Below are 25965 nucleotides of genomic sequence, written 5' to 3' on the forward strand. Positions count from 1 at the left end.
CTCTTTTGTTTCCCCAGCATTTTTATTTGTAGTGGTAGTTGTTAGGTTTATTTCCTTTCCCCTTTATACCTCTTGAATTCTACAGTGTGGGCATCTGAGTCTCTGTATTTATCTAGGTTTGTTGTTCTAATTGTATCAATGGCTCTCGTTGGAACACTCAGTGTCATCTAGCGTCTTGCTCATCTTGCGACTTCTCACAGAAAGACCCTCCATATCTCACACAAACTGATGTCTTGCAGAATGCAGTGCCCGACTTTTCTCCAATATCAGACCTGCTCAAAGCAGAAATCCTATTGAGCAGGAGCTGCCAGCCAGTCAGAAGCATGCCCTTGATCAGGTAATGGGGGCTGCTGCTGGGAGGAGAGCTAACATTCCTGAGGACCCAGGGACTAGTTGAGTGCTCTTTATCTGGAAATGGTGGGGGTGGCAGTGTAGTGGCAGAGGTTCTCAGCAGCCACTCTCTATCATACATGGAGTCCCAAGATGGTGTACAAATAAATGCAGATGGAAGGGATTGATAGACCGCCGTCCTTGGTTACCTAGTCCTGGGGTGGGGGCACTCACACGTTTTCACTCCAGCCAGTGCTCTGGGCAGTGAAGGAGGGAATAGGTCCTTCAGAGAAGGGCCTGCCTAGGTCGCAGGGCAGGAAGGTCAAGCTTCGACCTTCCCACTCAAAATGTAGTTGGTGCTGAGCCAGAAAGATAGGAGAGTCTGGATCACCACCATCCCGACTAATTCAGCTGCCTTCCTGCCTCCAGGCTGGCCCCACTGGGAAAGGAAAATTCGACCGATTTCTGTTCGGGTCTCACATTGTTCAGTAACTGTCAGTGTGTCTATGTCCCTATGTGTGTGTCTGTCTCAATGTATCTGTCCCTGTCTGTGTGCTTGGAGAAAGTGAGGACTGCAGATGCTGGAGATCAGAGCTTAAAAATGTGTTGCTGGAAAAGCGCAGCAAGTCAGGCAGCATCAAAGGAGAAGGAGAATTGACGTTTCGGGCATAAGTCCTTCTGAAACCTTGATTCTCCTTCTCCTTGGATGCTGCCTGACCTGCTGCGCTTTTCCAGCAACACATTTTTAAGCCCTGTCTGTGTGCTTGCCTATGTCTGTGTCCCTGTCTGTGTCTATCTCCCTGTCTGTGTCTATTTTCCTGTCTGTGTCTATCTCCCTGTCTGTGTTTCTGTCTGTGTCTATATTTATCTGTGCCTATATCTGTCTTCATTTTTATCTGTGTCCCCGTCTGTGTCTCTATGTCTTTCTTTACTGTGGGCTCAATCTTCTGTTTTATTTTGGTCAAGTGTCAGTTTCATCAGGTTTCATGGGAGATTTCTTTCTGTGGGCCTTTGTGAGATTACATGGCACATCTTGCCAAACTTAGCTCCATGATCTACCAACTCCTCTCATCTGATTGTATCCCATCTTGCTAATCCCAGAGCAACTCGCCATTGCTGGGATATCCCGAAACTAATTGGCTCCCTGCTGCTTGTGCCATCTTTAAAAGGCCACTGTGCATTCGACAAGCACTGTCTGTCTGGAGTTAGTCATAGAGTCATAGAGATGTGCAGCATGGAAACAGATCCTTCGGTCCAAATCGTCCATGCCGACCAGATATCCCAACATAATCTAGTCCCACGAGGTCTCTTTTATATCTTTCCCCTCTCACCCTAAATCTATGCCCTCTCGTTCTGGACTCCCCCACCCCAGGGAAGAGACTTATCTATTTATCCTATCCATGTCCCTCATGATTTATAAACCTCTATAAGTCACCCCTCAGCCTCTGATGCTCCAGGGAAAACTGCCCCAGCCTATTCAACCGCTCCCAATAGCTCAAATCCTCAAACCCTGGCAACATCCTTGTAAATCTTTTCTGAACCCTTTCAAGTTTCACAACATCCTTCTGATAGGAAGGAGATCAAAACTGCATGCAATATTCCAACAGTGGCCTAACCAATGTCCTGTACAGCCTTCCAACCCCTGTACTCAATACTCTGACCAATAAAAGAAAGCATACCAAATGCCTTCTTCACTATCCTATCTACCTGCGACTCCACTTTCAAGGAGCTATGAACCTGCACTCCAAGGTCTCTTTGTTCAGCAACACTCTCCAGGACCTTACCATTAAGTGTATAAGTCCTGCTAAGATTTGCTTTCCCAAAATGCAACACCTCGCATTTATCTAAATTAAACTCCATCAATCACTGCACAGCCTATTGGCCCATCTGATCAAGACCCCATTGTAATCTGAGGTAACTTTCTTCACTGTCCACTAACCAAGTATTGCACCACCCGAGTGCTTTAATATTAGAAGTAGGGGTTTTTGAATGGTACTCTGTCTGCTCTTCCAGATGGATTTAGAAGATCCCATTACACTACTAGTTGCCCTGCATGGTTTCTGACGTTGGCCCCCAGGTGTGGTAGAGAAGTGAAATAGGTGCCCCACTTTAATGTCAGGGGTCTGAGGTCCTGCTGGATGAGTGGTACCAAGGAGAGATGTCCTTATCCTCTCTGGACCAGCAGAGGGGTCCGTGATACAGCTCATTCCTGATGAAGGGTTTTTGCCCAAAACATCAATTTTCCTGCTCCTCGGATGCTGCCTGACCTGCCTTGCTTTTCCAGCACCACACTCTCAACCAGGACTTACTGGCCTGCTTCAAGGCTGCTACCGAGGTCAGTGCAGTGTCAGCCATCTGGAGGATTCTGTGTCTGTGTCTCTGACTGTATCTGGGTGTCTCTGGGCAAAACATCGAAACTCAATAGTTCTCTGAATTGAGGTGAATGGCCATTCTCTCCACCAGAGAAAGCTTGACCCAAAGTAACACAGGATCCCGCACATATCCTGCCATTGTTAAGTTACATTCAAACTCCCTGTAAACTTTGAAAATGAAATCTGTACAAATCAGTGTTAATAATGGGAGGCCAGGTAAAACCCTGAACCTGGTTATAAACTGCACTAGCTTATTCCTCTTTGACAAATGACAATTTAAATCTTCAACCTATTTGACTATCATTCATGCCCATTTGGCACAACAAGATTTAAGAACTCACATTCAGGGAAGCTTTTTATTTTTTAGTGTGATTTTAGTCACAAAGATACGTTCACAGAAAGAAAAGATAGTATGAGATACAGATTGAAAGGAGGTTCATGTGGAGCACCAACACCTGCTTAGGCTGAGCTTTTGTATGTAAAACAATCTTTTTTAAAATCAAGAGATTGGAATGAAGAAGCAAGTATATGACTTTGTCACATGCTGCACCTGATAATTTGCTCAGGATTTGAAGAGAATCTCTGAAGAAACACAATTAGCTTGAATCGTGAGGAGGCAGAGCCAATATTACAGGCAAACTTACATGTGGGCTGAGGGATTTATAGATGGTGGAAAAAAATATTGAGGTGTTTTGGGCACATTGTATTCAACTGCAAGTTGGCTTGACACCATAGACTATGTCTCTGGGCTGTGTCCTGAGTTTGCCTATCGTTAGACTCAAATCGTAAGATGATCCAGGCCAGTCTCTGGAGGATTTTCTGTGAGAACTGTTTTCAGTTGCTAAAGGTGGTCCAGCAGTCCCTGGAGGTGACGTCAAACATTGGCCAATAGTGATTATGTCACACTAGCAGCAGAACAGTTAAACAATTCCTGGATCTGCTGCAAACAATGAAACACTGAGGTTATTCTGAATACTTTATGAACTAGTTTAAAATCAAGCTCAGAGAAGGGTGAGGCTAAAACATAAATAAAAGTTCCTAAATTCAGGTCAAATTGATGGGGGATTCATTCAGGTCAATTCTAACTTGCTTCAGTTGGTGTTATCAATATGGCAACAGACTCAAAATAGAGTTGGGGGACTGGGTTGTTGTACCAGAGTGCTGGTGTCCCTACAGCTGAGCCAGAAGACTTGAGTTCATGTCCCACCTGCTCCAGAAACATGTAATGATATCCACAAAATAGAGTTGGTGGTTTCACTGCTCTTTATCACTAGTAACGTGTCCTCTGTCATTTCGAGCAGGGCCATTTTTTTCTTGATTCTTTCCTAGTGATGTGGATTGGTTGTTGCCCTAATTGTCCTATTATGGTCTAGGCCATTTCAGAGCAGTTATGGGCCAGCCACTTCATTGTGGGTCCAGAATGACATGTAAGTCATATTGGGTAAAAGATGGCACATTTCACTCGCTAATGCACCTTAAAAGACCAGCTAACTGTTAATTTCAGATTTTATGATTGAATTGTAAATTACGTGAGCTGCCACAGCGCACATCTTGACCAGATTCACTGAGTATGGAAAGGAGATGATCCAGCCATCAATCAGTGCTAAATTCCTTTAGTGAGCTACTAGCTATGCTCCAGATCCCACAAGAATAATTTGGGGCACTGTGGTAGTGAGATCACCACCCTCCTTGCTCAGGACTAGTCTCCTGACCAATCCGATGACGTGCCCTCCTGGATAGCAATGATAGCAAGTTTGGAGCTTCATTGGGGAACCAGTTCACTGCTTGAATGGGTATCCAAGCAAAAATTAAAACAGCTCTGAAACCTGGTAGGTTGCACAATTTTCCAAATGTGCACCAAATATTAATTATTTTTGTTTACAGAGTTTATGAGATGTAATATACACAAGGACTTCTGTCATCTACAATATGTACAGGTACTCCTGTTATCTATAATGATGACAGGAAGTACTGTTCTCTATAATATAGACTGATATCAGTGCGATAACCTGTATTTTATTTGATGTTGGTGATGTGTGTATATGCATGTGTGTCCATCTAGGGTGGGACAGATATAGCCTGCAACAGTTTGTGGAATCTCAAAAGCTAAGCAATCTGTGAATAAACATTCATTTATTTATTTCTCTTTTAGCATAATGTCCACTTGGCCGTATGAGTGGACAAGTAACCAGGCACCTCAGGCTAACATTCTGGGGACAGGGATTCAAGTCCCACCAAAGTGAGGAATGACATTTGAACTTAATAAAAAAATCTGGAATTTAAAAAATGTAGTCTAATCAACTATGCAACTGCTGTTGATTTTCATAAAAATCCATCTGATTCCCTAAGTCTTTTAGGGAAGGAAATCTGTTGTTCATACCTGGTCTGGCCTACATGTGATTCCAGACCCACAACAATGTGGTTGACTTTTAAATGAACTCTAGACAATAAATCCTGGTTAGTAATGATGCCAAATTCCCATGAATGAATAAAGAATAACTTCAAGTCAACTTGAAATATATTCCTAGGATTTCCAAGGCTTTCGCCTCCACCAAGGTCTAAATACTTAATTTTGTGTCCAGGGGAATGTGCTGATCCCTATCAAAATGTACTTATACTTATCTGCTATTGTTTTCCTCACACCACTCATTGAGAAGGAGCTACCCTATTAGCTCCAGTCCTCTGCTTACTCTCTGTTGCCCAACAACACTTTCCCTTTCAAGAATTTGTTCACTTCCCTTTTGAAAGTTACTATTCAATCTGCTACAAGCCTCATTTCAGGTAGTGCATTCCAGACCTGAACAATTCACAGCACAAGGAATGTTCTCTTTATCTCATCCATGATTCTTTTGGAAATTACATCTAGTCTGTATCCACTGGTTACCAGTTCTCCTGCCAAGAGAAACATATTCTCCATCTTTCCTCTATCAAATCCCTCAGGGTTTTGCATATCTCTAACAAATCTCTCTGCTGTAAGGAGAACAATCCCAGTTTCTCCATCTATACAGCTCAAATCTCTAATCCTGCATTTAGTTTCTCACGAGTTATGCTGTACCTTGTTTTAAGTCACCTATCTTGTCACTGCTATCAATAGACTTCCCAGTGGGGAAATTCTGTTGCTCATTGTTTGACAGAATGCCAGGCAGGTTAAATTGTATGTCATTGATTTGAAATGTTAATTTTATAGCTCTTTACATGGATACTTCCAGCCAATGCACTCCACAGCTCAATCTGCATGTCTGTCAGCTCTCTCCATATCAAGATCCTTGTGTCAGTACTCTTTGGCATCTCACCTTTCAGTAAGCTGGCAAAGGAATCAGACTATATTCTGACCTGGCTGCTGCTTACTCAATGTCACCACTGGCAGATCTTAACTCGAGACGAGAGCCTAGGATAGATGGAGTGCCAGTGCCAATATTAGTGCCAGTGTCAGTTACAGTGCCAGAGTCTGAGTTGGTAGCTGCAATTATCAGCAAATTTGATGGACCTTCTTCATCAGTGGTGTTGTATTTTATTTTTCTCTCCTGATTATTCTTGCGCATTTGAACATCAAGTTTGAAGGGAAGGGATTCAGATTGGAAACAAATAGGCTGCTGCAGCCTGTTCATCGTGCCTGATGCAACTGAGCTATGAGTGGGGGAAGGGCATAAAGGAGAAATTCAGTGCCATGCTCAAATGTTCTCAAGGACATCAGTTGTAATGGGCTCCGTCCCAGTCAGTCCAATCTTTCAGAAGCCCATCGCCTCCATGAGGCTTACAGAAATCTCAGGCCTGTGCTGGTTCTGCCCTGTGCCTGTTAATGGAATGCACCTCACTTTGCAGGAGTGAGGACAGAAGGTCAAAGATTGAGTTTCACTGTGTTTAACTGAATAGCTGGGGCTACGTAGGGCATTGGGAGGTGGTTGGGAGGTGTAGGTGGGGGAACGTACTCTCCCCCCTGAAAATCCTATCTCTAAGGTTTGATCTGGACCCATCTGGTTCATTGAGGAACAAGAGAAGTTGTTAAATGATGATCTGAGAAATCAGTCACTTGGGGGTTGGGTCCATCTGCAAGAACAGATTAAACTTTTTAAAAAGCCAACATTTCAAAGCCAAACCCATTTGTGATGGACCATTTTCAGAAATTGACCAAACTCTGCTAGCCAGCATTCAATGGGACATGGATAGCCTGACATACTGAGTAACCTTTATCAATACACTGTGAAGAGAAAGCTTATAAAGTCATCATACTGCACAGTGAGTATTGTAGAATCCCTGCAGTATGTATACATACAGTATGTTTGTGTGTGCCTACAAACTGTAAAACTTAGTATATCTACAGATCTGAAGTCATTGTGTTTGAATATGTCCCAATATGAATATACCAGTAATTGTATTTACAAATACTAATTCTACATTAGATTATAGTCATATCAACCAGATATCATAACATGGGAATTCCTGTTGAAATCCCCTTCATATAATCACGGACTATTCATTAATTTGTTACAAGTTGTAAAAAAGCATGCATTTTGGAAAGGCCTTTCTGCAAAAATCTCTATCATGAGTGTGATTTTTAAGCTTTTGGAGAAACTATTTTTTCCAAAGTAGTAGGTTGCAACTGAGGGGAAAACAGTCACCCAACAGTAATAGCAGAACTGAACAGTATTAGACTCAGTATGGTAATGATTTAGCTTAAGGAAGGCTGCAGGACACTGACATTTGTAGGTTCTTTGGTAAGTGCTGATTTATAGAAAATAGGAGCAGGCTTTGCCAGTCAGCTCTTTGAACCTGCTCCATATTCAATATGATCATGGCTGGTTATCCAACTCTTTCCACTTTCCCCAATACCCTTTGATCTCTTTAGTTCTAAGAAATATATTTACATTTTGCTTGAAAGTCTTCAATATTTTGACTCTCAACAGTTTCCTGTGGTGCACAGTTCCACAGGCTCACCACTCTCTTGGTGAAGCTATTCCTCCTCATCTCAGTCCTAAATGGCCTCCTGATCATCCTTCAACTGTGAGCCAAGTCCTTGCTGCATTTACCCTATCTAATCCTTTAAATTTTATAGGTTTCCATGATATACCCCCTTCATTATTCCAAGCCCCAGGGAATGTAGTCCTTATCGATTCAGTCTGTCCCCATACGCCAGCCCAGGAGTCAGTCTGGTAAACCTTTGTTGCATTCCCTCAGTCATCAGAACATCCTTCCACAGTGAAAGAGACCAAAACCACACACAGCACTCAAGGCCCTGCAAGACACCCTGGAGCTCCTGAACTCAAATCTTGTTATGATGGTCAATGTACCATTTGCTTTCTTCACTGCCTGCTGCACCTGCCCACTTACTTACAACATCAGGTACAAGGTCTTGTTGCACCTGCCCCTTTCCGAATCCATCGCAATTCAGATAATAATCTGCCTTTCCATTTTTGTGACCAAAGTGGATAAATTCACATTTATACACATTTGTCTGCACCTGCCATTCATTTGCCCACTCTCTCAATTTGTCCAAATCACACTGAAGAATCTCTGCGTCCTCATCACAGCCCACACTCCTACCCAGCATTATGACATCACATTCTGGAGATCTTACATGTATTCCCATATCCAAATCATTAATATATATTGAGAATAGCTGGCGTCCAAGCACTGACCCCAGCGGTACCCCACTAGTCACTGCCTGCCACTTGGAAAAAAAACTCATTTGTTCATCCTTTTTATTTCCTGTGGAGAAAGTGAGGACTGCAGATGCTGGAGATCAGAGTGGAAGAGTGTGGTGCTGGAAAAGCGCAACCAGTCAGGCAGCATCCAAGGAGCAGGAGAGTTGATGTTTCGAGCATGAACTCTTCATCAGGAATAAGGGGCAACCAGTTTTATGTCAGCATGCTATCTCCAATACCATGAACTTTAGTTTTTCAGGCTAATGTTTTACCTAGGACCCTACTGAAAGTCTTCTGAAAGTCCAGGTAAATCACTTTCACTGGCTCCTCTTATCCACTCTACTAGTTACATCCTCAGAAAAAATTCCAGCAGTTTTGCCCAGCACAACTTCCTGTTTGAAAATCCATGCTGACTCGACCTGATCTTATCACTATTTTCCAAATGTTGTATTATTACATCTTTTATAATGGAACTGTTGTATTTTTCCTGTTACCGATGTCAAGCGGACCAGTCTCCAATTTGTTGTTCTGTCTGTCTCCCTTCTTCAATAGTGGGGTCACGTTAGCTACTCTCTAAGTCTGTCTACAGAATTTTGAATGATGACCAGAGCATATCTGCTACGTATGTCCTGTGGGATGAAGCTTATCTGGCAATGAGGATTTATCTGCCATTAGTTTCCCCAACACCATTTCCCTATTAAAATTAATTTCATTCAATTTCTCCAACCCATTAGACTCTGTGTTCACCCATATTTTTGTGATGTTATTTGTGTCTTCCTTTGTGAAGACAGAATTAAAGTATGTATTTAATTGGTCTACCATCTCTTTGTTCTGCTTTATAAATTCCCTAGCTCTGACTATATTCGTCTTTTTCTCTTCACATACCTCCAGAAGCTTTCACTATTGGTTTATACATTCCCTGCAAGATTATTCTCATACTCTGCTTTTCCCTTCTTCATCAACTCTTTCTCTCTCTTGGCTGGAATCTAAACTTCCCCAATCCTAAGGTCTGTTGCTTTTTTTTGGCCAATCTGTATGTCTCGTCCTTGGATTTAATATAAACCTAATTTTCCTTGTGAGCCATGGTCTGAACTAAATGCAGGGCCTTTGTCATCTTTTGAGTTGTATGGGATTAAGAGCAGATATAATTCTAATTCCAAATTATAGCTTTGTTGTTAATCAGTTTTTACCTTTGTTTTGAGAAACGAGTTCTGTTTTACAATAAATGGGTTATTTTTGAGCTCATTAAAAAAGAAGCCTGGTGAAGGTATCTTTCATTCTCAACGCCAGTACCAAAAGGGAAACTATTGGTGATTTGGCTGAATGAATCAAAATATTTATTACAATGAAATATAAATTAGTGGTGCTTGACTCCTGACCCAGTTATAACAATTCAAGTCAACACAAAAATTAAAAATAGGAATAAAGTGTATACAAGTGTGGCAAGAACAGGGCATTGCACATATAAATGAAAGGACCCAAATGGTCTTGGGAGGACCCCAGAAATTGATATAAACAGCAGTTTGCATCATTTACTTTGAGTCCAGTGAAGTCATATGGGTTTTTAAAGCCAAGATCTTTATTAACAGGAAGACAGGTAGATTTTTTAAAAATTAAATTTGAGCTGATAACCTCTCATTGATATTAGATCACTAGACCATTATTGATGAGCATCTTGTGAAGGGGAAGTGAAGCAAATCAAATTCAGAGCTGGTCTGATGACAGGCACTTTGCACCTCTGTAAGATTGCTGGAGTGTAAGTATTCTCCATTTGGCTAATTACATGCACTTGTTAACTCAAGGTGAAGTGCCCATGAGTCTGGCTTCACGAATCATTAACTTAATCACACAAATGGATTACCTTCCAAATAGCAGCTTCAAAACCTTCCACTTAAAAGATGAGTTGCACTTTACAAATTCTGTCACCTGTGGCCCCTTCCCTTAAAAGAAGCCAACAGCAATGTTGCTAAAAGATTTTCGACAGAACCCAGATTCAACTTTATCTATGTTTTGGAGTTTCCAGCCAGGATTATTTGCGATGTAAATTTGTATTTTTGGGAGGGATCATGTGGCTGTGGAGCTCTTGGTTACTGTATCTTTGATTGCAGCAGACAAGCTAGGATCATATCTGAATGGATATAAATTAGATCCAGAAACAAAACATTCTTTCTTTGCTTATTGAAGTCAAAAGGTCCAGTATGTTAGCTCTAACTGCATTATGTTCTGTCCAATCTCAATTCGTTGGGGCACATATGCAAATAAGGGCTTTTAATTGATCATAAGTTATGACGTCCTACTGAGCTTTAATAGACTAACACTGTCTAATTTTGCTTCACAATGACAAACAGCAAGCTTGAGTTGCATCTTGGCTTGACATCAGAATCTTACCAAAATTCTTGGGAGTGTCACAATATAATCATGTGTAAGTAACCTTCATTAACCAGCGTCTGAGATTAAAATGCCAGTAATCTTTATCAGTATTTTTAAAGTGAATACAAGCCTTTGCAAAAGGTAACACCAAATGGTAACACCATTTAAACCTGAATCTGGCAGCATAAAATGAAGTCAGTGGCCAAGTATTGGAGAGAGATATTACACTCCAGTGTCTGGACTGATGGCTGGAATTGGTCAGGGAGAGATAGTATATTCAGACTCTGCGACACTATCCTTACAGTGTTGCAAACCCACTGACACTGACAAAACAATTACATCTTTCAACTGTACGTTCAAATAGAATACTTAATATACATGCCGACATTGTAATAAGCTCAGATCTACCTTTTTCACAAAAGGTTTCACAAAACACAACAGGAAAATGGTTAGGGCTGAAACAGGACAGAGTTGGGACAGGACAGGACAGATGGAGGGGAGAGATATCACTTCTTCCAGTAGTAGTGGTAAAGTTTTCCAGTTTCTGGCTCTGGATTTTTCACAATGGAGTTGGTGATATATTAGGAAAGGAGGGATGAATATATTCATCACTAATAATCTATCCAGTTCCCAGCAGCTGGATTTGACTGAACCAAATAACAATGACACACATCGCTAGTCTATTGGAGGCTGCAGTAATTCTCATTATGGTGATTATATCTTTCCATGGTCTTGCCATGTCATGGAATCACAGAGTCATACAGCACAGAGACAGACCCTTCAGTTCAACCTGTCCATGCCGAACATAATCCCAAACTAAACTAGAACCAACTGCCTGCCTCTGGCCCATATCCTTCCAAACCTTTCCTATTCATGTGTCTTTTAAACAATGTAACTGTTCCTCAGGAAGTTCATTCCCCACACGTGAACCCACCTCTGTGCAAAAGCTTTCATGTCTTTTTTAAATCTCTCTCCTTTCACAACCTCTCACAACCCAACCCACCAGAATCTCTGCATTCCATCATTCTGGCCTCTTGCACATCCATGATCATTAACTCTACACTGTTGATGGCTTACCTTCTGCTGTTGAGATCCTGAGCTTTAGAATTCCCTCCCTAAATCTCTCTCTCCTCCTTTAAGCTGCACCTTTAAATTAACCTCTTTCACCAAGTTTTCTGTCACCCATCCTAATATCTCCTTGTGTGGCTTGCTGTCAAACTTTGTTTAATTATTGCTTCTAGGAAGCGCATTAAGGTGCCAATATGAAAAATGCTTCACAAATGCAAGTTATTGTTGTCAGCTTGAAGAAAACAAATGGTTTGACAGAGTTGAGACATCAATTTAAGCTGCAAACACGAGTCAAAATAATCCATTAGTGCGCAAGTTCATTGGCGAGAAAACTTGCTCCTTTGTCTAACTAATGCTATCAGGTGATGGGCAAAGTCATTTGCTTTATTGCCTGTTTTACAAAGCTTTCAGTCTCTCTCTCTTGCTCTCTCTCTTACTCCATCTCTCATATTCATTTGCTTTTTCCCTCGGTCTTACCTACGTTATTCCTCCCTTATTTGCAAAGAAACAATGTTGGAAATTGCAAACATTTATATAGCACTTTTCAAGACTAAGGTTGTCCCACTGTGCTTTGAAGTGTAATTGCTGTTGTAAAGTTGGAAACACAATTTGTGCACAGTAAACTCCCACAGACATCTGTAAGATAATGAGTAGGTATTGGATGGGGATTTCATATTGACTCAAACAACATGCTCCCCTGCTGTTCTTGTAAATGACAGCATAGGGATCTTTTATATCCATCTGAAAGGATGGGCGGAGATTTGGTTTAAGGCCTCATCTATAAGGTCCGAGACTGAGGGGTGACCTGATAGAGGTTCATAAAATCATGAAAGGCATAGATAAGGTGAATAGCCAAGGGTTTTTTTCCCCCAGGGTAGGGGAGTCCAAAATTAGAGGGCATAGGTTTAAGGTGAGAGGAGAAAGATATAAAAGGGACCTGCGGGGAAACTTTTTCACACAGACAGCAGTGTATATGTGAAATGAGCTGCCAGAGGAAGTGGTGGAGGCTGGTACAATTACGATATTTAAAAGGCATCTGGATGGGTACATGATAGGAAGAGTTTAAAGGGGTATAGGCCAAATGCTGGCAAAAAGGACGAGATTAATTTAGAATTTCTGGTTGGTAGGGACAATTTGCACTGAAGGGTCTGTTTCCGTTCTGCATGACTCTCTGACACTATCTGAAACATGGCATCTCTGCCAATACAAAATGGCCAGTATGCCTGCATTCCACAAAAGAATAGATTAGGGGAGATCTTGGGATGGGAGCATTCACTAGCCTTGACCTGTAACCTGTCTGTACGGTTAGGTTTCTAACAGTGAGCTTGAATTTTTTTTTAATGCTGAAGTGATTTCCAAGTATTGTTTGTGAGAAAAACACTCCTGAGTTGTTGTAGGTGATGCACTGGGCTGTTGTCAGTCCCTGGGGACATTATTGATGGACAGGGTAACACGACTGTGAAATGTTATTGTGCTGAGGTGTGTTCACAAAGAGTACCTGATCTTTTATCTAAATTTAACAACCGCGCCATAATGTGTTCAGCCTGTGTGTGACAGGGTTTGCAGCGAATGGGTCTTTCAGGAAACAGCTTACTCTTAACCTTACTGCCAGTAACTGCTGTGTTTGGGGATAACCCATTCAAGGCTTCAGTTGTTGTTCTGAGTGTTCACTTGGATGCCCTCTGCCATCTGCTCCTGTCTCCCCAGAGACATTTTGTTGTGTCTTTTCTATACAATGAGTATAGCTGTCCTTCATAATTTTCCTTTGTACTGGCTGGGTGACGGGTGGGGGAATGGTAAGGAGTGAAGATTAAAGCAAACTAACTGGATATTTTAGACCACTCAGGACCCTCCCACAGTCACATCCTACCTTTTTGGAGCAGATGCTTGTAGTAACAAGAGTAGTTTAAGACAACTATGCTGTCCCACATTTCAGGAGCATTCACAAACATAATTTGACATTAAATTAAGTAAGGCAAGTGACCAGAGCTTGAGCAAAGAGATAACTAGGTCTTAGGGAGCATCTTAGAAGAGAAGAGAGAATTCCAGGATGGAGAGGTCTTGAGAGGGAGGGATTTCCAGAGCTTAGAGCCTAGGCTACTGGAATCATAGTTACCATTGGTGGGACAATTAAAATGGAGGTTAGACGAGAAGACAGAATTAGAGTGAGCCAGATATTGCAGAAGTTCTTGGGTTATAGTGCTTGCAAATTAGAAAGGGTGAGGCCATGGAAGGATTTGAAAAGAAGGGTGTGATTTTAAATTTGAGGGTATGAGCAACTTGTGGAAAGAAATGTGGAAGCAGAAACGATGGGTAGATTCTCATCACCTTAATCACTGGTGAAATGATGGGAGGATTTCCATGGCCTGAACCCACCCTTGGAGGAATGAGTCTCCCAGATACTCATCGCCAGGACCGTGGGCGGCACGGTGGCACAGTGGTTAGCACTACTGCCTCACAGCGCCAGAGACCCGGGTTCAATTCCCGCCTCAGGCGACTGACTGTGTGGAGTTTGCACATTCTCCCCGTGTCTGCGTGGGTTTTCTCCGCGTGCTCCGGTTTCCTCCCACAGTCACAAAGATGTGCAGGGTCAGGTGAATTGGCCATGCTAAATTGCCTGTAGTGTTAGGTAAGGGGTAAATGTAGGGGTATGGGTGGGTTTCGCTTCGGCGGGTCGGTGTGGACTTGTTGGGCCGAAGGGCCTGTTTCCACACTGTAATCTAATCTAATCTAATCTAAACCAGCAAGGAATCCGACTCTGAGTTCAACTAATTTGGGAGGTGGATCATGTGACTCTTTTTGAAAGGAGTTCAGTTTGAGTGAGACCAGTGCTTGGAGTTTTGAGCTGCTACAGTCAGGGCTAGGAGACCTGAGTTTGCTCCCTGGGCCTCTCTCATTGCTACCTAGAGGTCCAATTGCAGGATGATTAGATTAGATTACTTACAGTGTGGAAACAGGCCCTTCGGCCCAACAAGTCCACACTGACCTGCCGAAGCGCAACCCACCCATACCCCTACATGTACCCCTTACCTAACACTATGGGCAATTTAGCATGGCCAATTCACCTGACCTGCACATCTTTGGACTGTGGGAGGAAACCGGAGCACCCGGAGGAAACCCACGCAGACACGGGGAGAACGTGCAAACTCCACACAGTCAGTCGCCTGAGGCGGGAATTGAACCCGGGTCTCTGGCGCTGTGAGGCAGCAGTACTAACCACTGTGCCACCGTGCCGCCCACAACGAGACGAAGACAACATCCCCTTGTGATAAGGAGGTGAGAATGGAAGCAGCTGAGGTCAGCAGTGTAAGGTTGCTCCCTTCAATCTGGAAACCATCAACCAAAAACTAAAGAGTTGTACAGCTCGGAAATAGGCCCTTCGGCATAACATCTTGGGAGGACACCGGAGGTGAGTGGCATGACCTGCACTTTGACTTTCCCAGCATTCTCCATCATGGCACACCTCACGCAAGCACACTTTGCATCACCACTCATTGCTCTCTGTCCTGGTGCCTTTCATCCCCTTCAGAACAGCTAAAGCCCGCACCCATCCCTACCGAAATGCTGTCTGGCATCCACGCTCCACAAAGTTTGCCCTTCGCACAAGAAAACTCACACCTGTCTGCTCGGTCTCCTTTCAGGAAAAGGGGCACAACTTGGTGAGGAGCAGAGATCCAGGATGGGGTGTTGCAGAATCACCTTACAGTGATTAGCACATTGATGGCCTCTGACTAAGGGTTTCCTCCCTGCTCCATTGGGAAAGATTCCTTGTTCCAGGAGGATGTGGAAGTGAGCATGTCCTGCAATGAGACCATAAGTCTGCCAATACACCAGTGTTCATGTATATCGACAGCTGATACTCTACTTATAAACCACATGCCAGGGGTCTCTTTTTCTATATGTTTCTGAGATGTGGGCATCAATAGCTTGGGCCAACAATTAATTGGTCATCCCTAACTGCCCTTGAACCGAGTGGCTTGCTAGGCCATTTCAGGGTGTAGTTACGAGTCAACCCCACAGCTGACAGTCTGGAGTCACATGGAGACCAGACCATGTGAGAATAGCAGATTTCCTTCCATTAAGGAAGTTTGCAAATGACATGGGGTTTTTATTCCACATCAGCAGTGGTTACATGGTCCCCATTAGGCTAGCTTTTTATTCTATTTCTAATCAAATTCAAATGGCACCATCTGGATTTGAACCCATATCCCTCAGGATATGTGCTGGGTCTCTGGATTACTAGTTCAATGACATTATCGCAATGCCATCACCAACTTCCAGCTGGCTGTCTGTGTTTCTGTCTGTGCCCAGTGCAGGGTAATGTGGCATAGGAGGGTTCAGCTGGTGCTGAACACAACCCTGATCCCTGTGGAGAAGAATGTGGCTGAGTAGATGGCAGCTGGTGTTACAGTGATGGACATAACCCTGAGCCTAGGCAGAGATAGATGCAGTGCTAGATAGCTGAGGCAGCTGGTAATCTCTGTCCCAAAGCATATGCCATTGGTCATTCTGCAAAACACGGCTCCACTTTCTAATAATCACCTTAAAGCCATTAGGTGGGGTCCTGACAGGACTATCTGACAGAAGGAGACCTTTTCACAAAAGTCTCCTACCTGACCATGTCTGCACCTCCTCACTGTGACTGATCACAGATTACTTTATAATTTGTCAGTTACACTGGGCAATCTCCACAGATTGTACTCACACCTTCAAGCTGCTGGGTTGGAGACACAATTAAACTGCTCCATTGCTGGGAAAGAAAGAATTCAAACACTAAAAGTAACCTTAATTGTCTTCATAAGCACACCAACTGGCCTCTCGCTTCAGCTGCAAGAGTTTCTGACTTCAATTGGAAAGCAAACAAAATATACTGGGAATCTGAAACAAACACAGAAAATGCTGGAGAAACTCCGCAGGTTTGGCAACATCTGTGATATTGTCATGCTGGCCCAATGATTGATCAATTGATTTATTGTTGTCACATGTACCGAGAAACAGTGAAATTTGTTTTTATGCTAGACAGACAGATCATACTATACAAAGTGTGTCATGTAGCAGAGCAAGACTCCAGACTTTTCTGCCATTTTCCTCGGCCCCAACTCACAAATCCACTTTCCCAGAGCCCCTAATTTGATCGCCTTAAGGTGATTATCAGGAAGTGAAGCTGCATCTGACCAATGGTATGTGCAGTGATTAGCTGGCATCTACAGAAAAGATACTTCGATCTCTAACATCACCCCAGTGCCCAAACAGCAGCATGTGGTCCAACAAATCTCCTGACCGGTCCATTAGCCCCTGAAAAACATACTGTAACAGTACGTAACCCATTCAAGGCCTGTGTTACTGGCTAGGCAAAGGTATCAACAGTGACCAGGTAGAAGGATGTAGGAGGAATGAGCAGGGAGAGGGAGGGAGGAGGAGTGACCGGGGTGGGGAGGGAGCAGGGGTGACCAGGCAGCATAGATAGCAAGAGTGACTGGGGTGGGAGGATGGCAGGAGTGATCAGACAGAGGAAGACAGACCAGAATGAGCCAGAGCACGTAAGAATTCCAATCAAATGCCTAAATGTTTATCGACAGAACCATTCACTCAAAAGCTTTGTTTTGACTGTAGTAAAAGACACAGAGGCTGTCATTGCCCTGTTGGGTATGAAAATAGGGTAATTTCAGGCTAGGATGGTCCACAGCTCCCTGGGAGGGTTAATGCTCACAAGGTTGTAACTGCCTTCTGTTGATTGGATAGCACGATGGGATTCTTCCAATCCTGTTAGAGGACAAACTGGGCCTGAAGGTCTCACACGGCACATCACAGGTAAAGGTTATCCCAGATCATACCCTCAGTCGGTGAGACACTTGAAACCACAGCTTTTGCTTCAAAACATTAGCAGTGCTATCAAACCTGCTGTAGAAAGACATTCGAGGTGACAGTGGTCCAGTGGCAATATCACTGAGTGCAGGGACAGGAAGCCAGAGAGCCACCCAAATGCTTCAAGGACACAGAGTCAGGTGGAAATTCAATTCATACTATCTGGAATTGAAAGCTAGTCTCAGTAATTCTGACCATGAAGGTAGCATCATAGCTTGTAAAACCCAAAAACCCACCAATATGGTCCCTGATGGAAGGAAATCTGTCACTGCCACCCGGTCTGGCCTGTATGTAATTCCGGGCCCACAGCAATGTGGTCGATTCTTAACTGCTCTCCGAAATGGCTACTCAGTTCAAGAGCAATTGGAAATGGGCAAGAGATGTTGGTCCTGCAAGTGACGCCCACATCCTGGGGAAGAATTAAAAACAAACTGTCAATTCAGGAACTCCTGAAAATAGGATGAGAATGTGTGATTTACTCTGTGCCCCTTCAAATGAATGCAAATGATTTCAACATGCACCCCAGCACTGGGCATCAGTTTGAGATGCTGCAAACCTCAACAGGAGATTAAAGTCTGTGCCAAGCTCACACAGTGAAGATATTGGACAAAACTCCAGTAGAGTACAAGTGGACTCTCTAAATAAAGCCTTTTGGATGCCCGTCTGCTGCCCACCTCTATGGAGGAAACTGTTGATCCTCTATAGGACCTGACTATCATAGAATCCCAACAGTGTGGAAACAGGCCATTAGGCCCAACAAGTCCACACCAACCTTCCCATCCACAACCATTCCCCCCACCCTTTTACTTGACATTTCCCCTGACTAAGGCACCTAACCTACACATCCCCGAACACTATGGGCAATTTAGCATGGCCAATTCACCTAAGCTGCACATCTTTGGCCTGTGTGAGGAAACCAGAGCACCCAGAGGAAACCCACGCATACACGGGGAGAATGTGCAAACTCCACACAGTCAGTCACCCGAGGCTGGAATTGAACCCAGGTCCATAGCACTGTGAGGCAGCAGTGCTAACCACTGAGACACCATGCCATCCCAACCCTGGAAAATATTCCTGGCAATAGGATAGTAATAGGGAGATGGTGTGAGTCCTCACTATGTTACTGCCCCTCCCCCATCCCTCACTCCCCCACCTCTTTACCACTACTTAGGAGAAAGTGAGGGCTGCAGATGCTGGAGATCAGTCAAAATGTGTGGCGCTGGAAAAGCACAGCTGGTCAGCCAGTATTCACCTCACATTTTGACCACTACCCCAGGAGCCTGGCAAGTTGAGCCCAGAAAATTCATTATTAATGTTGTGATGGAGCTCTCCAGGGTTCTGAAGCATTAGGTTTTAATGGAACAGTGACTCTCAAATTCTTTCAGTTGAAGGATCTTTTTGCAGATGGGTTTGTAATCACAGAATCTCTACATGCACACACTATCATCCATCTGTTTTCTCGATGCACTCCAAGTGGCAATCTCCTTGACAATCTCAGCGTTCATCATGTGCTCCCACTGCACCAGTCCACTCTGCACTCCAGCTTCCTATTTCACAAGAAGCTCATTCATTTATCCCTGTCTGAACCACGCCGTCGACATGGCTCCTGCTGGTGAAGTGAAGGAAGACAATCAAAATAGACCACAATCAGAGGTATGGGAATTTGGGGTTTAAAGGGGAAGAAAGACTGAAGGTTGTTGCAAGTGGAGAGACAGAGGAGATGGGATATAGTTAAATGCGCATGTTGAATTCGAGGTGCATGGGGATGGTGTACATCAAAGTAGACAAGAGTGTTGGAAAGAAGTTGAGCAGCAGATTTTTCAATGTTTTGACATTTACGACAGATAGGAGATGATACAAGGGAGCACTTGAGGAGTCAATAATAAACACAGAAAATTCTGGAAATATTCACCTATTCTGATGACAGGTCACCACCTGAAACTTCAACTTGGTTTATCCACAGATGTTGCCAGACTTGCTGAACATTCCCTGTGTTTTTTTTTAATTTCAGATTCCCAGCAACTTGTTTTTAGAGTGGAATAGTCAAAGCTGGAGGTGGTAAAGGGGAGAGAAGGTTTGAATGGCAGATGGGCTGAATGGGCCATTGAGAAGAGGGAGAGATGGATAATGCTGCAGACAAATGTGTAGATAGGAATCTAGCCCTTCAAATGTATCCAATCAAACTACAGCTGATGAAGAGAAAATGGCATTGGAAGCCGAGCTTGCGATTCGATCAGACACAAGAGTATTTGGGCCTGAGACAGTGCCTGGGAATAGCCATGAGATCCATGTGGTGACAATTTCCAATGACAATGGCTTCAATCCTCATAATACTTTGGATCATGCATTAAATCCAAGATTGGCCAGATAATCCTTTAACATATTGACATTAAATCTCTGAGCATACAGAAATGCATTGGGTTAGTCAAGGATAGCCAGCATTGATTATTTTGAAAGGCAATGAACCAATTAATAGGCATCCAGTTGAACAACCATAACTAGATAGTATCCTTGTGGTCTAAATGCTGGTAAATACAGAACAGATTGTAAGAACATGAGAGTTGGTGGCCTTTGGCTCAAATTCTTTCTTCCTGGTAAGGCCAGCACTTATTATGTGTTGTAGAGCCTCATGTCCTATGTTATATTCTGAAACCCAATCAGACTCGACCAGGAAGACGTATGGGATGGAGTCACATATGAGTCAGATTTGCTAGGAAAAGCAAATGTCCGAAAGGACATTCGTCAACTAGCTGGTGATTGTGACAATCCAGTAGGTTTTGTCAACTCCAATGACTAACAGTGACCATTTTAAAAAACTCAATTAAAATTCTTCACATTGCAGGATTTGAATTCATACTCTCTAGATTATTAATTTAGATGTCTGGAGCACTGGTCCAGGAACATAACTGTTAGCTTGGTGTCCTGTTTGCCTCTTTTAGCTGAACATTATCTTTGTCTCTGCAACTCTAACAGACCTGACTTATGAATCAAATGCTCGTGGCCAGCAATTGATAGAAATGTGGTTAAAGTGACTGCTGAGCTTAGGATTTTTTTTTAATGGAAGCAATGGATTTTCACATTTCATTCCTATTGTTCTCCTCATATGGGAAGAACTCCAAAACCAATCTTTTTATAGCTCAAACACTTCTTCAATAGCATGACTACAGCTGCTCTTGTTGGTTTTAATGTTGAGTGCTGGCCTCCTGGAGAGAGATGCGACTGATCAGCAAGGGGCTGTTACATATAGCTTCGAACCTGTTCAGTAGAGGGCATGCATCAGAGTGAAGCACCATACCCATCAGTGGGCTTAATCAAGCAGCGTCTGAGACAGAAATAAGATAGCAACAATACAACCTGTAATTTGGGAAGTGAAGAGTATTCAGATGAGTTAACCCAGTGCGACTGTCTATGCCAATAGGTTAAATGCACGCATTCTGAAAAACATGTTATCGTAGTCAATGGAATGTCACACATCAACTCAGCCATTTTCACTCATGGAAGTTTGTCTTAGAGTGTGGGGGACACTGCAGTGGAAACGATCGAATTTAAACTCAGTAATCCAGAGAGCGGGGCCATGGATACAAAACTCGCCATGACCTGTGGTGGGATTCAAACTCAATTCAGTCAAATACGCAGTTAATCTCAGTAATGGTGACCATGATAACTATCACTGTCAAAAACTTCCATCTGCTTCACTAAAGCTCTTTAGGAATGAAATCGACCATCCATAGTTGGTTTAGACAATAGTTGGTCTGAAATGCATTAAATTAAGATTAATTTGATGTAAGTAATTCAGTAATAAATAAGAATGGGGAGATGCTAAACTAAGGCCTTATGTAATAGCAATGGCTTAAATGAATAAATAAACAATCGTAAAGCATAAATTAAAGAATAAGGAGTACACTAAGTTTATAAAGAAATACTTGTATTTCTAGTGTGTTTTGAGAAGACTTGTAGCTCAGGTTGAGGTTCTGGATGTAAGTTTGCTCGCTGAGTTGGAAGGTTCATTTTCAGACATTTTGTCACCATACCAGGTAACGGATGAAGCACTAGTATTATGATCCGCTTTTTATTTATGTATTGAGGTCTCCTTCGGTTGGTGATGTTGTTTCCTGTTCTTTTTCTCAGAGGAAGGTAAATGGGGTCCAAGTCAAGGTGTTTGATGGTAGAGTTTTGGTTGGAATGCCACACTTCTAGGAATTCTCGTATGTGTCTCTGTTTGGCTTATTTGAGGATGGATGTGTTGTCCCAGTCGAAGTGGTATACTCCCTCATTTGTGCGTAAGCATACTGGTGATAGTGGGATATGTCTTTTTGTGGCGAGTTGATGTTCATGTTATCTGGTGGCCAGTTTTCTGCTTGTTTGTCCAATATAATGTTTGTTACAGTTCTTGCAAGGTATTTTGTAAATGACATTAGTTTTGCTTGTTGTCTGTACAGGGCCTTTTAACTTCATTAGCTGCTGTTTTAGTGTGTTGGTCGGTTTGTGAGCTACCATAATGCCAAGGGGTCTGAGTAGTCTGGCAGTCATTTCTGAGATGTCATTGATGTAGGGGAGAGTGGCTAGGGTTTCAGGACACATTGTGTCTGCTTGTTTGTGTTTGTGGCTGAGAAATTGGTGGACTGTGTTCATTGGGTACCTGTTCATTTGAATACACTGTATAGGTGGTTTTCCTCTGCTCTTTGTAGTTCCTCTGTGCTGCAGTGTGTGGTGGCTCATTGAAATAATTGTCTAATGCAGCTTCGTTTGTGGGTGTTGGGATGATTGCTTCTGTAGTTCAGTATTTGGTCCGTATGTGTTGTTTTCCTATAGATGCTAAAACAGCAGCTAATGAACTTAAAAGACCCTACACAGACAACAAGCAAAATGAACGTCATTTACAAAATATCTTGCAAGAACTATAGCAAACATTACATTGGACAAACAGGCAGAAAACTAGCCACCAGGACACATGAACATCAACTAGCCAAAAAAGATGTTTTTTAGATTAGATTAGATTACAGTGTGGAAACAGGCCCTTCGGCCCAACAAGTCCACACCGACCCGCCGAAGCGTAACCCACCCATACCCCTACATTTACCCCTTACCTAACACTAGGTGCAATTTAGCATGGCCAATTCACCTGATCCTGCACATCTTTGGACTGTGGGAGGAAACCGGAGCACCCGGAGGAAACCCACGCAGACACGGGGAGAACGTGCAAACTCCACACAGTCAGTCGCCTGAGGCGGGGACTGAACCCGGGTCTCTGGCACTGTGAGGCAGTAGTGCTAACCACTGTGCCACCGTGACCCACTCTCACTAGTATCCTTACATACAGATGAGGAAGGATATCACTTTGACTGGGACAACACATCCATCCTAGAACAAGCCAAATAGAGACACACACAAGAATTCCTAGAAGCATGGCATTCCAACCAGAACTCTATCAAAAAACACATCACAAATGGGTGGACCCTATTTATCACCCTATGAGAAAAAGAACAGGAAATAACATCACCACAGGAAATGACATCACCAACCCAAGGAAACCTAAACCCATAAATAGAAAGTGAGTCATGACACCAGCGCTTCACCAGAGGCTCACTGATGATGTTAACTAGTATGGTGACGAAACGTCTGAAAACTAACCGTCCAGCTCATCAAGCAAACTGACATTCAGAACTTGTATTTCTATAACAACCACAGATTGACCCAAAGCGATCTACAAGTAAAAACACTTATGAAGTATTGTCACTGACATAGCTTAAGGCACGAGACAACCAATTTAAGAACAACTAATTCTAAGAGACAGTAATCAATCTGTTTTTATGATGTTGATTGAGAGACAGCTATTGATCAGTCCACTGGTGAGACCTCTACAGTAGTATAATGGGATCTTCTAAATCCATCTGAAAGAGCAGACAAAGTACCATTCAAAAACCCCTACTTCTAATATTAAAGCACTCGGCTGGTGCAACACTTGGTTAGTGGACAGTGAAGAGCGTTACCTCGGATTACAATAGGGTCTTGATCAGATGGGCCAGTGGGCTGAGAAGTGGCTGATGGAGTTTAGTTTAGATAAATGGGAGGTGATGCATTTTGGGAAAGCAAATCTTAGCAGGACTTATACACTCAATGGTAAAGTCCTGGGTAGTGTTGCTGAACAAAGAGACCTTGGAGTGCAGGTTCATAGCTCCTTGAAAGTAGAGTCGCAGGTAGATAGGATAGTGAAGAAGGCGTTTGGTATGCTTTCCTTTATTAGTCAGAGTATTGAGTACAGGAATTGGGAGGTCATGTTGCAGCTGTACAGGACATTGGTTAGGCCACTTTTTGGAATATTGCGTGCAATTCTGGTCTCCTTCTTATCAGAAGGATGTTGTGAAACTTGAAAGGCTTCAGAAATGATTTACAAGAATGTTGCCAGGGTTGGAGGATTTCAGCTATGGGGAGAGAGTTGGGATAGGCTGGGGCTGTTTTCCCTGGAGCGTCGGAAGCTGAGGGTGATCTTATTGAGGTTTATACATCATGAGGGACATAAATAGGATAAATAGATAAAGTATTTTCCCTGGGGTGGGGGAGTCCAGAACGAGAGGGCATAGATTTAGGGTGAGAGGAGAAAGATATAAAAGAGACCTAAAGGGCAACTTTTTCACGCAGAGTGTGTTGTGTATATGAAATGAGCTGCCAGAGGAAGTGGTGGAGGCTGGTACAATTGCAACATTTAAAAGGCATCTGGATGGGTACATGAATGGGAAGGGTTTGGAGGGATATGGGCCAGATGCTGGCAAGTGGGACTAGATTATGTTGGGATATCTGCTCAGCATGGACGAGTTGGACCAAAGGGTCTGTTTCTGTGCTGTACATCTCTATGACTATAATGTTAATCTTGACTTTTGTGTCCAAGTCCTGAAGTGGGATAAAGGAAATAACAATAAAGCAGAATTTGCACAGGGTAGAAAATAAGTGAACGAGATAAATCAGAAATTAAACAGAAGCTGCAAATTTCAGAGAGAGCAATTGAAATATTAGGAGGAGCAGCAATTACTGTTTTAGATGCTGTTGCATTGTTTTGGAACTTTGGAAAATAAAAGTCAAAACAACAGCAGTTTAAAAGGGAGAAGAGCAGACAAAGGAAGCACATGGTGAGGACAGTGCAGGAGAGAGAGAGAGAGAACGAACCTGCACAGTTACTGCCTTTGCTGTCTGAATTAATGTGTCACTGGACAATGGAGTGCATCTGGGAAAATTAACAAACAGTGAATTTCACAACTAATCTTGGAGGAACTGTTGGGCGAAGTTCACAGCACAGAATCAGATAAGTTAATTGTTGTTTTAAGTCTGTCCAAGAGAAAGGCTGTATTAGTGAGTACAATGGGTTCTTTCTTGATTGTAGATAAGTCTCTTGATTGAATTTAAAATATAAGCCATAGCTATTAATTTAACCTGGTGCAGTGTTTGTAGAGGAATAAGATGGTGTTATTTTCTGGGTCTGTAGATTGTGAAAGAGCAGAAATGGCCTTTGCAGTGATATGTACTTCTTGTCAGATGTGGGAGTGTAAAGAGAGTTTAAGGGTTACTGCGGATTATATTTGCCATAAATGCTGTTGGATGCGAATCTTATCAGATCGAGTGGATCGGCTGGAGCGACAGATAGAAGCGATGAGGAATTTGCAACAGCAACAGTATGTGATGGATGGCAGTTATAGAAAGGGGGGGGGGGAAGTCTCAGATACAGTCACCTAGATGGGTTAACTCCAGGAGGGGTAAGAGTATTGAGTACAGGAGTTGGGAGGATTTGAGCTATAGGGAGAGGCTGAATAGGCTGGGCTGTTTTCCCTGGAGCGTCGGAGGATGACGGATGACCTTCTAGAGGCTTATAAAATCATGAGGGGCATGAATGGGGTAAGTAGACAAGGTCTTTTCCCTGGAGTGGGGGAGTCCAGAACTAGAAAGCATAGGTTTAGGATGAGAGAGGAAAAATTTAAAAGGGACCTAAGGGACAACCTTTGTTACGCAGAAGTGTATGGAATGAGCTGCCAGAGGAAGTGGTGGAGGCTGGTACAGTTACAATATTTAAAAGGCATCTGGTTGGGGATATGGTTTTAGAGGGATATGGCCAAATGCTGGCAAATGGGACTAAATTAGGTTAGGATATTTGGTCAGCATGAACAAATTGCACTGAAGGGTCTGTTTCCATGCTGTCCATCTCTATGACCCTATCTGTAACTCTATCAAGCAGCACATAGACACTAAAACCTACTCACTGATGTTCAGTTTCCACCAGGCCTATTCGTGCCCTGACCTCATGGCAGTCTTTCCTCCAACACATGGTCAAA

Source organism: Chiloscyllium plagiosum, unplaced genomic scaffold (genome assembly GCF_037043375.1).
Source record: "Chiloscyllium plagiosum isolate Xiang-an unplaced genomic scaffold, Cpla_swu_hap1 HiC_scaffold_21, whole genome shotgun sequence".
Classification (NCBI taxonomy): Eukaryota; Metazoa; Chordata; class Chondrichthyes; order Orectolobiformes; family Hemiscylliidae; genus Chiloscyllium; species Chiloscyllium plagiosum.